This window comes from Zonotrichia leucophrys, chromosome 2 (assembly GCF_028769735.1).
Source record: "Zonotrichia leucophrys gambelii isolate GWCS_2022_RI chromosome 2, RI_Zleu_2.0, whole genome shotgun sequence".
Classification (NCBI taxonomy): Eukaryota; Metazoa; Chordata; class Aves; order Passeriformes; family Passerellidae; genus Zonotrichia; species Zonotrichia leucophrys.
In genome coordinates, this window is record NC_088171.1 from 142,016,223 (window position 1) to 142,029,471 (window position 13,249).

At 45.7% G+C, this 13,249-nt stretch overlaps 1 pseudogene; it reads left to right on the forward strand.

The window, feature by feature from the left end:
* Positions 1–2,053: 2,053 nt before the first annotated feature.
* On the forward strand, positions 2,054–3,550 carry LOC135442944 (NADH-ubiquinone oxidoreductase chain 2-like; annotated as a pseudogene).
* Positions 3,551–13,249: the final 9,699 nt, after the last annotated feature.

Here is a 13,249-nt window from a genome sequence, read left to right on the forward strand (position 1 = left end):
AGTTGTAGAGAGTGATAAGGTCCCACTTGAGCCTCCTTTTCTCCAGGCTAAACACCCCCTGCTCTCTCAGCAGCTCCTCACAATATTTGTGCTCCAGACCTTTCCCAGCTCCACTTCCTTCTCTGGGCCCACTCCAGCCCCTCAGTGTCCTTCTTGTAGTGAGGGGCCCAAGACTGGACACAGGATTCAGCTGCTGCACTGCAGACAGGGTATGTCACCATGATATTTTCTGAAAAATCCCTTCACCAGGATTTCTTCTCCTGGGAAGCTGGGAAGCTTCAGCTTCTCCCTGTTTTGCTGCTTTGGAATGTGATTTGGAGACTGTTTACCCAGCACGTGAATTGTTCCAATTTAATGACCAGTCATGGTCCAGCTGTGTCGATGTTCTGAGAAGTCATGGGTTTTTATTATTCATTCCTTTCTAGCCTTCTGATGTATTCTTTCTCTATAGTTTAGTATAGTTTTAGTATATAATTACTTTTAATATAATATCATAAAATAATAAATCAGCCTTCTGAGAACATGGAGTCAAATTCTCATCTCTTACCTCATCCTAGGGATCTCACAAACACCACAGGGGTAGGTGGGAAAGGTGTGGAACATGCTGCCTGTACTGGCTTTCCATGTGTAATCTGTGATCTTTGCTACTTCAAAGGCTGCCCACATCCCCACCAACCTGTGTTGGTCTTTGCTGCAATACTGTTGCTGCTCATGGGTTGTTTTGTGACAGGAGGGCATTAATTTAGTGTTGGGTCATAGTCCTTGGACATACTGCTCTCTGAAACCAGCTTGTGTATTCTGCAGAAAAGTGAAATCCGTTCAATCCAGAATAAATATGGGCAGTTGATAAATTATTCATCCTGAAATTCTGGCTTGTTCAGCATGACACAGTACTACATGGAAAATAGTGTCAGCAGCTCCTAAACAGTTCCCTGTGAAACTCCTGTGCTGTGCAGAGTGAACAGAGGCATGACTAAGCTTGCTGAGATGAAATTACTCAAAGTACTGACAATAAAAGCTGCCATGGTATTTTAAATGGTAACTGAAATCCACTGTTAATATAAGCAAAGTAATGTAAATAGGAAAAGTAGTCCTGATCATAGAATAATTTATTTTGGAAGGGATGTTTAAATCTCATCTACTCCAACGCCACTGCAATGAGCAAGGACATTTTCAGCTAGATGAGGTTGCCAGAGCCCTGTCAAGCCAGATCCTGAAAGTTTGCAGGGTTGGCTGTCTACCCTCCACCTCTGTGGGCAACCTGTTCCAGTGTCTGAACATCCTCATTGTAAAAACATCTTTCTAGTGCTAGTATAAATCAGCCCTTTTCCTGTTTAAAACCATTGTCCCTTGTCCTATTGCAACAGGTCTTGCTGAAAAGTTTGTCCCCATCCTTCTTATAGAACACTGTCAAGTACTGGAAGGCCTCAATAAGGTCTCCCTGGAGCCTTTTTTCCAGGCTGAACATCTTTCTTAGTCTGTTTTCATTGGAGACTGACTTCATCCTCTAAACATCATCCAGGCCCTCCTCTGGCCCTGCTTTGACAGGTTCTTCCTGTGCTGGGCACCCCAGAGCTGGATGCAGTTCTCTAGGGACAGTCTCACATGAGCAGAGCAAAGGGGGACAATCACCTCCTTTGCCCTGCTGCTTTTGATGCAGCCCAGGATACAATTGACTTTCTGGCTGTGGGTGCACACTGCTGGGTCACGGCCAGACCCATCTACCAGCGCCCCCAAGTCCTTCTTGGCAGGGCTGCTCTTGAGCCATTTCTTCCCCAGCCTTTATAAATACTGGGAGTTTCCTCAGTACCTGTGCAGGACCTTGCATTTGGCCTTGCTGAACCTCATGAAGGTTCCATGGGCCCAGTCCTCAAGTCTGTCAGGGCCCCTCTGGATGGGATCCTGGCCCTCAGGTGTGTCAGCTGCACCACTCAGCTTGGTTTCATCTGCAAACTTGTTGAGGGTGCACTCAATTCTGGTGTCTGTGTCATTGATAAACATATTGAACAGTATTGATGCCAATACAGAGCCCTGAGAGACACCACTCATCACTATGTCTGGACATCGAGCCATTGACCACTACCCTCTGGCTGTGACCATTGAACTAGTTCCTTATTCACAGAACTGTGCACCCACCAAATCCATAGCTCTCCAATTTAAAAAGGATGTAGCGGGGGACCTTGACAAAGGCCTTACAGAAGTCCAGAGAGCTGGCATCTGTAGTCCTTCTCTTGTCCAAAGATGAACACACCCCTCACAGTCCTTGGTGAAGGTGTCTGGCTTGAACAGCTGAATCACTCCCTGTTCTCCAGGTGCTCTAGCACAGCTTCTAGGAGGATCTGCTCCACGGTGTTCCCAGGCTGATGGGTCAGTAGTTCCCAGGTTCCTCCTTTTTACCCTTTTTAAAGATGGGTACATTTCCCTTTTTCCATTTGTGTGGACCTGACTGCCATGAATTTTTGAATATCATGGAGAGTGGCTTGGCAACTACATCAGCTAATTCCCTCAGGACTCTGGCAGGTGTAAGGGGATAGAATATAAGTAAATAAATGTAGTATGGAAAGTCATCTTACCCCCTAAAGAGTTGCAGCTGGGTTAATTATTAAAGATTAGGAGCAGGCCTGACTTTAACAGGCCACAGCTGTAGCCAATAAGAAGAGTGTTATAAAATAGTGGATTGGTTGCTTGAGGAGAACTGGAGTCAGTTGCCTTCTGTGAGAAGAAGGAGGAGTCAGTGCTTAGAGGAGATGCCCATGAGCCATTGAAGCTGCCACTAAATACTTCCTAACCCAAGCAGCTGCTTCTGCCCTTGTCTTATTCTCCAGCATAACCAACGCATGACATACTGGACAGTGGGACATCACCCAGCTTGCCCACTCAACATCCTGCCTGATCCTCACCTCAGCAATCACAATAAAACTAGAACTAGTGCCCTTCCACTTCTGATTTCCAGAAGTACTCCAAGGCTCTCCTCTCACCACCAGCCTCCTCTTATCTACAATCATAAAACTCCCCCCAATCACACCACTCTACATAACCTCACCCTTACTAAATCCTACTCTCTTACCTATCTTAGCTATCCTCTCAGCAGCCCTAGGGGGATGAATGAGTCTCAACCAAACACAAATCTGAAAAATCTTAGCCTTTTCTTCCATCTCTTACCTAGGCTGAATAGGAATCATAATCATCTACACCGCTAAACTCATCCTCCTCAACTTCTACCTGTACGCTGTAATAACTGCAACTGTTTTCCTCACCCTAAACACAATTAAAGTCTTAAAACTATCTGCCCTAATAACTGCATGAACCAAAATTCTGTCCTTAAACGCAATGCTGCTCCTAACCCTGCTCTCCCTTGCAGGGCTCCCTCCCCTGGCAGGATTCCTGCCCAAATGACTTATTATCCAGGAACTAACTAACTAAGCAAGACATAGCCCCAGCAGCCACACTTATCTCCCTCCTCTCCCTGCTAAGCCTATTCTCCTACCTTCCTCTCGCATACTGTGCAACAATTACACTCCCTCCCCACACCATGAACCATATAAAATAATGACGTACTAGCAAACCGACCAGCATTACAATTGCTATCTTAACCACCACACCCGTCATACTCCTTCCTATCTCCTTTTTACCCTTTTTAAAGACAGGTAGATTTCCCCTTTTCCAGTTGTGTGGACCTGACTGCCATGAATTTTGGATATCATGGAGAGTGGCTTGGCAGCTACATCAGCTAATTCCCTCAGGACTCTGGCAGGTGTAAGGGGATAGAATATAAGTAAATAAATGTAGTATGGAAAGTCATCTTACCCCCTAAAGAGTTGCAGCTGGGTTAATTATTAAAGATTAGGAGCAGGCCTGACTTTAACAGGCCACAGCTGTAGCCAATAAGAAGAGTGTTATAAAATAGTGGATTGGTTGCTTGAGGGGAACTGGAGTCAGTTGCCTTCTGTGAGAAGAAGGAGGAGTCAGTGCTTAGAGGAGCTGCCTACCAGAAACATCAAGGAGGTACGAAATTCTAGCAATATGGAACCTTTACAATATAATGACAATAAAACTCTTGTGATATAATGAAAACAGGCAGGTATCTTTTTGGGTCCTATAGACTTCTGTAAGTTCGGGCTACTCAGATTCCTCACAAATGTGGTCTTTTCTAATAGAGGGAATCACTTTGTTCCCTCAGTTTCCATCCTGCTGTCCATCCACTTGAGAGGTGTGGAAGAGAGGTTTCCATTGAAGACTGAGGCAAAACCTGTTGAGTAGCTCAGGCCTCTCCTCATCCCTTGTTACCAGTTTCATGGCCTTACTTCTTTCTTTGACCCTCCTTTTCTGGTTAACAAATCTGTAAAAGTCCTTGTTATTCTTTGAGGCTTGCCAGGTTCAGTTCTAGCTGTGCCTTGGCCTTCTTCACCCTGTGCCAACACAACCAAACCTCATCCCTATAATTTCCCCAGGTTGCCTGTCCTTGTTTCCACTGCCTGTTCATTTGTTTCTTGCCCTGTAGTTTGACTAGCAGGCCCCTCCTCAGCCACACCAATCTCTTGCCCTCCTTGCCTGATTTCTTGCTCCTGGTGATTACGGTCTCTCACACTCTATGGAAAGCATCCTTAAAGATCTGGCAGCTCTCTTCTGCTGCCTTGTTCCAGAGGGTGGTTTTCAGGGGGTCCTATTTTCCTAAAATTCAGAGTCCAGATTTTACTCTTTGCCTGACCCACATTCCTCAGGAGTGTGAACTCCACCACTGCACGATCCCTGTGGCCCAGGCAGTCTTGTTGCCTGCTGCCTCCAGTCTTGGTGTCCTAGCTGAGCTCACTGCATTCACGGCCATCAGGTCCAGCATTGTGTCCCCTCTGGCAGGGCTGGCTATTACCTGGCTGGAGAAGTTTCCCTCCAGGCATTCCAGGATTCTCCTGCACTGCTTACAGCTTGCTGTGCTGCTTCCCCAGGAGATGTCAGGGTGGTTGAATTCCCCCAGCAGGACAGGAGTCTGTGAGTGCTATTGTGATGCATCTGACTCCATCTTATCAGAAGGCCAATTTATTACTTCATTATACTATGTTAAAGCATACTTTACTAAAGAATACAGAAAAGATACTTATGGAATGCTAAAAAGATAATAATGAAAACTTGTGACTCTGGAAAGAGTCCTGACGCAGCTTGGCTCCAATTGGCCAATGAGTCAAAACAACTCACACCAGAATCCAATGAAATGATCACTTGTGGGTAAACAATCTCCAAACACATTCCAAATGAGCACAACACAGGAGAAGCAAATGAGATAAGAATAGTTTTCCTTTTCTCTGAGGCCTCTCTCACTGCCTTTCAGCTTCCCAGGAGAAAAACCCTGGGTGAGGGAATTTTTCAGAGAATGTGAATGCCAGAGAGTGCGATGCCTCCTGCAGCTGGAGCAGGAAGGCTTCATCAGCTGGTTCCCCTTCTGCAGTGGCCTGTAGTGACACCAACCACAAGGTTCCCTTCTCAATAGCCTCACTCCAGTCATGGGATCTGTCCCACCGCGTTTCAGCAATGGCAAGTAGGTTACAGCTTTCCAGCAGCATGGTGGCTTCCAGCTCATGTCTGTTGGGTTCATCGGTGTACAGGCATTTCAGCTGGGCTGTCAGCTGTGTCACCTTCTTAGAGATTCACCCCTTAATTCCTTTGAGGTATTTCACTGGTGTTTCCCTGATTGCCTCTATTACCCCAGGTGTCCCTGGCTCATCTCCATAAGATTTACAGTGTTCTCCAATGTAGATAACACCTCTAGAGCCGCTTGTCTGAGGGCCCTCACTAGCACTCTGTCCCTTTAACCTTGGTGCATCCTCCCACAGCTTGTCAGGGGCAAGCCTCATATTATCCCTCTTCCCTGACATGTCTAGTTTAAAGCGCTATCAATGCCCCCCCCAGGGTCCTGAGCAAAGAGCCCCTTCTCCTTCTGAGAAAGGTGAATCTCACCTGATGGCAGCAAGCCTGGTGATGGGTAGTAGCCCATCCGATTGTCAGAGGAACCAAAATTCTGGCAGTGACACCAGCCACAGAGCCATGAATTAGACTGGGTCCATCTGTTTCTTACTTATTGTTTTTGCCAGCAACTGGAAGGATAGGGGGAAAAATTATGTGCTCCACTTCCCTTACCAACCAAGCCAAGGGGCTGAAGTCTCTTTGGATGACCCTTGGATTGGGATGTTGTGGCTTCACTGCCCCCCACATGGAAGACCAGTAATGGGTCATGGAGCTGTGTCAGGCTAGGAAGTTTCCTGGAGTTCCTGGGATCCTGACCCTGGATCTCAGGGAGGCATCAGACTTTCCTAACAGGAGCATTCATCCAGCATATTAGACCCTCTGTTCCCCTTAGAAAGGAATCACCTACAACTACAACCCAACTTTTCTTCCTCACAGAGGTGGTTGTGATGTCTTGTTTAGGCCTTTCTGACTCTGCCAATACCTCTGGTATAGCTGGACCTTCGTCCTCATCACATGCTGACTGTCATTCCACCTGCAGCGCCTCAAGCATACTGTACAGAGGCACCTGGGAGAGTGAGGTGGACAGGGAGGGATTTCATCTGCTGCCCAGGTAAGGACTTTTTATCCATTTATTCCTCTCTTTGGAGCCACTGTTTTCTGCCTGATGGGGAGGAAGATACAGGAGATCCTTGATCATATATTTTTCCTGGTGGTTGTTCCTGTCTCAGGGAGGCAGGTTCTACCAGTCTGTCTCCCTCTCAGACTCCCTGATGCTCCTGAACCATTCTGCTTCCTCCCTTCAGCTGTGCCACCAGGCAGAGCAAATCATCCACCTGGTGACACACGTGTTGTTTGTGCTGCTGTCCAACACCAGTGATGATGGTGGAACCCAACTGAGAGTGTCCTGGAATCACCATGACTGGTCCTCTCCATGCTTCCACCCAGCTGGCAGCACCAGATAAAAAGGTAAACAGGATGTTGGAAATTGTTAGGGAAGGGCTAAAGCAAGCACATGACAATTTTGCTTGAAATAGGCCTTTGCACTGACAGAGCATTGTATGGCAGAGCAGGAACTTCAGGCAGGGTCAAGGGAAGCTGCAGAGTGAAGTGTTTGGCCTTTGCTGGTATCATTTTCAGAAGGTAGAGATTGTCAAGGGCCATTGAAGAAGTGATTTCTAGTATTGCAGCCAGGTTTTAGAGCTTAAAACCCTCTTCAAGCACAGGTTACCAATCCAGCAATGACAAATGGCAGAACCATGGGTCAAATGCTGAAACACTCATTAATGTTAAGGCAATAGGAACACAGGTAGTCAGCAGCTCTTGAGAAGCACCCAGTGGGGTGTGTTGAATACTCATCCAATTTTAGATGGTCCCACCTATGCTATTAGAGTAGCTAATTTGTTTTTTTTATGGGAACATATGAGTTTTCTTTGGCTCAACACCTTGTTTACCTGTGAGCCATTGTTATGCAACTACAGCTTTTTCAGGTTTCTGTGATGCAGCTGGTTTCCTTCAGGTGCAGATTCACATCCTTCATTCAGGCAAGGGCATCTTAATCCTGGTGTGGTTTCTGATAGCCCTGATGTAGGGGCTGATACTTATATGGTCCTGAAAATTTGTCTTGCCTAGTAAAAGCATACAGTATACAGTATATATATACACAGTATAAAAGTACACAGAATTGTATGTTCAAGCATTGATTTCTAACTGTGTCAGTACACTCATGGCAGCACTGGTGGTGTGAGTTTGACCTCATGGGTGCTTCTAGGCTGTGAGGCTGGATTCTTTAAGGGCAGGACAGGCAGGGGAAGCTTGCAGAGGGATAAGGGTCCATGGTCCCTGCTGTGGCTTCACCTACCCTGGGAGACACCCAAGGACAATTGGTGGTGCTCTGCCTATGATGGCCTTGCATCCTCCTGGGAATGACTTCAGGGAAAAGGGAATAGCCTAGAGGAGGGATCATTGCAAACACTGGATGAACCAGACTGCTGTATTTTGGGTGTGGGCCATGCTGCACCACAGGATGGGTCCTGACATGTTTTATGCACTTGTGAATCAAGATCCTGGATCCAAAGGTTGATGTGGGGCTCCTGGGCACAGTGCTGAGCACTGGTTCATAAACTTTTTATGTATGGCATAAATGAACCCCTCACCTATATTTCAACATAAATAAAACCCTGCTATTAAGGTTTTAAGTTACAAAGCTTTACCACCTTCCTTGTGACTGGATCTATTTGCTGCCTCTGCATTTCCTCCGCCAGAACAGTGCTTTGCTTATGTCTGCTGGAGGAAACTCTTGCAGAGGAGGTCATTGGTAACAAGAAATCAGTCACTATTTTGGGAATATGGTGGATGTACATGGATTTTGGCTAATCCTGGTTTTGCTTTTTAAAATGGGGTTTGAAATGTATTTTGGTGATAAGGATCCCATCTTGATGCACAAGCTGTTGCAGACACATAAATCCATCAAGATTTGAGATGACATAGGGTCACCTACAGGAAACCTTCTCCTGAGCCCCTGCCTCCATCTGCTCTTGAGCCCTTAATAAGTGATTCTGTTAACCTTGAGCCTTACTCTGCTTTTTCTAGGAAAGTTTTCTTTTTCAACTTAGAATCAACAGGAATGAGATAAACTTTTGCAACAGGCTCTCCTGGGATGCTGGCAGTCACCTGTGCTCCCTGGTGTCTTTTCTGATGCTAGAAAACTTTCCTGACTAATGCTGTCTATACCTATACAGCTTTCTGCTCCAAGGTCTCCATTTCTACTGACATCACCAGGCAGGAATCAGATCCAGTACTCGAGTTTTTCTGTGCCAAAGGTGAGCTCTGAAGTGGCACCACTGTGGCTTGGGTTTGGCCATACAGTAACTGGGCAACCACAGGTATTTACAGGGGGTGGAAACTGGGTGTTGGCTTACTAGAGTTTCCTATTGTTGTGGTTTAACCCCAGCCAAGCCCCAGGCAGCTGCTCACTCACTCCCCCACCAGTGAGATCAGGGAGAGGATTGTAAGGGTAAAAGCCAGAAGACTCAGGGGTTGAGATAGAGACAGCTTAATAGGGAAAGCAAAAGCCACGCACACAAACAAAGCAAAACAAAGAATTAATTCACTGTTTACCATGGGCAGGCAGGTGTTCAGCCATCTCTGTTATGTGTGCCCCATCGCATGTAACAGTGACTTGGGAAGACAAACACCATCAGTCCAAACATCCCCTCTTTCCTCTTTCTTTCCCACACTTTATATCCTGGGCATGATGTCATTTGCTCTGGAATATCCCTTTGGTCAGTTTGGGTCACCTGTCCTGGCTGTGTCTCCTCCCAGCCTCCCCTGTACACCCAGCTTCCTCACCAGCATGGCTGTAGGAAAAGCAGAAAAGGCCTTGGCTCTGTGCAAACCCTGCTCAGCAATAACACAAACATCTCTATATTATCAACCTTGTGCTCAGCACAAATCCAAAACACTGGGAAAAAAATTGCCTCTGATGCAGCCAAAACCAGCACACCTTTGTACACAAAGGGCACTTGCTGGTTGCTGCAGGGCATACATGGAGTTGCTGTCTCTCTATAATGCATTTGGTGATTACATTTTCTATCCCATACAGGCTAGTTTCTGCTGCAAATGACATCTGCAAACAGACAGTGCATAGAGATGTTTTGTGCAAGCCCAGCTTGGGATAATGAAATCAGAGCTCTCCTGTTTTCATGTGTCAGATCCCATCAGCATCACCCAGCATCACTCTAACCCACATAGTGCCTGCACACAGCACCTGTCTGTAGTGTATGAAAATGAGACTCACCAGCTCAAGGAGAGCAAAATGAGTTTGTTTATTGCAGAGTTAAGACAGTACTTGTGCACTTTGTGTGGGATCTTTGTTCAGTGCACACAATCTGGCTGCAGGCCTGCAATGAATCCATCACCCTGACAGCTGGGTGGTTTCCCCAGGCTTTCAAAGAAACAGGATGCTTCTTCTGTTCTCACACAGTGGGTAATCCAAGTTCTTCTGTGCTTCCCAAGAATTTTCTGCAGTGTCAGACTGCTGTTTCCTTTCACCTATCAGCTACTGTATTTGTCATATACCATTGTTATAGCCAGATAAATTAAAGCCTGGAACAGGGAGGTATTTCTCCTCTCAACTTTCTGCATTTACCAGTCATCACTGCTCAATGCTGCTAAGAAGACTCTTTTGATTCCAGTACCTTGGAGACCTGCACAGCTTCAAAATATCCCTATAATCTGATTTTAAGAAATGGCATACCTCTACAAGGAAATAATCTTGATTATCTCAGTATTTGGTGAAGATGCTTATTTTCTAAATGCAAAATAGAGATGGAAATGGCATTCAAAGGACAAGGTTTGAAAGACAAAAGCATGCAGAAATGATCTGTTTTCATGGATTTCTACTTATTTTAATTATGGACATATGAGACATTAGTCATGAGTATAATTAATTGATGCCTGCTAGTCACACCTATATAATTATTCTAAATATTAATTTTTCTAGTTTCATCTGAAGAGCCACAGGAGTTAAAATTAAGAACCATAATTAAAATTTGCATTAATTGCATTTTAATTTCTGTAGCACACTATTCATTGGTCTGTTTGTATCTGCTTGGAGTGAAAGGGATTCCTTGCACTGGTGGTTTTTACCCAAATGAGGCAGGAGATCTGGTAATTTCTGGGAAGGAAAGCCACTTAATCCAGGCATTTTGGATACACCTCAAAGCAGATCAGTTCAGTCAGGGCTTCATAAATAATTTCTAAGACTGTGAGTGTAATGCAGAATAAGAAATGCAGGGATATAATCCCTGCTGAGGAATACTGTGATGATCTGGAGCACAGGAAAGATTCCTGCTGATGTTTATGGGCTACTGCAGATGTAGAAACCAATTGCAATTATTTTTTCCACGTTTTTTTTTCTGGTCTATGAACCTTAGCTTTCCTTAATAATATCATTATTGATTTTTCCTCTTGCTGAGTCCCAGCAATGTAATGTACACTGCCAGTGAATGTGCACTGTCAGTGAATGCCCCTTGTAGCTGTTCTTGCCTAAAATTTGAAGCTTCATCATAAATAATTGCATTAGTAAAGTAAGTCTTAATGCATTTAGAGTTTTCTGTGTATTTTAATTTAGCCATCTTTAGGAAGCTGTACTACTGCAGGGACAGAATATGTGCAGTCATTTGGGGAAAGTTTAGAGCTTTCTAAAGGAAAAGCTTAAAAATTAATTGAAATAGAGAAAAGAGAGTGTGACACCAATTCGTATTTCCCCACTGTTACTCTTTGCTTTCCTACCTGTTAAAGTAGAAATGCATAGTTCTTGTGTGGTTAAACATTTAAGACTTCAGGTTGTTAATGCCGGGTGACACCTGACTTCCCACCTCACCCATTTCACCTTCTCCTTTCTCTTTTTTTTTTTTTTTTTTGTGCTGTCTTACCATGGTGCTCCCTTTCTTCTGCTCTACAGCTTCATTTGGTTATCTGGCTTCAAAGCTGAGTCATGAAAAGCAACCAGCATGGAATTAACTAAAAGGCTTTTATTAGTGATCGAACAATGAACAAATGGTGTTTAGCTGATATCTGAATGAAAATCAAATGGTAACCAGAGGGTGATTTGGTATATATTGGGTCTGGCTGAGAGGGAGTTCATTTTGCCACAGCAGCCCTCACAGGGTGTGCTCTGCACTGGCACTGAAAGGTGTTGGTAGCACCCCAGAGTTTTGGCTGCTGCTGAGCAAGGCTGGCACAGCACCAGCCCTGCCTCTCCAACATCCCCTGCCCACCAAGGGGCTGAGGTGGGCCAGATCCTGGGAGGGACAAAGCCAGGCCAGCCGGCCAGACTGACCAGAGGGGTATTCCATACTGCATGACATCAGCATCACAACAGCTACAAAAGTGAGGAGCAAGAGGGTGCATTTGTTTTTTACAATGTTTGCCTTCTGTAGCAACTGCTCTGTTGCTGAGGCCCTTCTTCCTGGGAAGCAGCTGATGGGAAGTAGAGAATAATTTTGTTTTTTATTTTCTTTGCTTGTGCATGTGCAAACTTCTGCTTTTGCTTTGGTAAACTGACTTATCTCAAGCTGTAAGTAATTTTCCATCTTATTTTTTCTCCCTTTCCAGCTGAGAAAGGAAGTGATAGAGAAGCTGGATGAGCATCTGGCCTCCACCCAAAGTCAACTCCACCATAGGGCAACAGCTGAATTTGTGACTTGAGGATGACTTAAATTGATTCACACAGTGGTACACTGGTACTTGTTACCCTTGTAACAACAGCTGGATAATGTCACTAGAACATGGTAAAACTCTGGGCCTAAGGAAAGCTGTCACTTCCTGCAGGTGTTTAAGAACTTACTTAAAGACAGGATGTGGAACTTGGTGATATGGTCTATTTGACATGGCTGTGTTCAGTCAAAGGTTGGACTCTGTAATCTTGGAGATCTTCTCCAACCCAAGTGATCCTGTGATTCTGGGCTTTAGGGGAGATCACTGTGCTGCCCTTGAGGGGAGTGCAGTGGGCTGCACAGATTTTTATGAAGTGATTGACTCAGCCTGCCCCACCTCTGGTGTACGTGCAGGCTGCAGCCATTGCTGTGTTAATCCTGTCCACCCCCAGTTCAGCCAGTTCTCCTCATTCCTGGTAAGAGGCAGCCCAGGCTCCTCCATTCCTGGAAATGTGTGACCCAGCACAACTCCAGATCTCTACAGCAGGGCTGACCTCAGGGCTCTTGTCAGAGTTGCCTGAACCACTGTGCTGTTCATCCACCTGGAGCACACCTGGAGGGAGATGTGGATGCCAGGGGAAGCTGCAGTGCCTCAGACACCATCAAAGCTCTTGTGTGGATGGGCAGGGAGCTGGTGCTGGGCAAGCCCCTGCCTGCTGGAAAGGGAAGGGCTATACTCCCAGAACAGGTGCTGACACAGAATGCAGGAGTTAAAATCCTTCCCCAGCCTGAAAACCAGGTTACTGTGGCATGAGTTCAGTTTTGCAAATGCTGATTTAGAACAGGTGAAACAACAACACTCAGTGGTGCTGAACCCCACAGATCAGAAGTCAGGTTTTCAGCAGAGGGACAGGATGGGGAACACATTTAAACAATGTGGGCATTCAGGACTCCATGGGAGCTGCTGGGATGCATTCCTGGATGTGAGGAGAGCAGGCAGGTGTCAGAGAGAGGCAACTCCCACTGTCCTGTCAATGGTGGTGGTGATCCTGAGGCCTGAACACCACTCCTGTCTCAGGGACAGCAAGGAGGAGGATGAGGAAAGCTGTAGGACAGCCAGCCTCACCACAGAC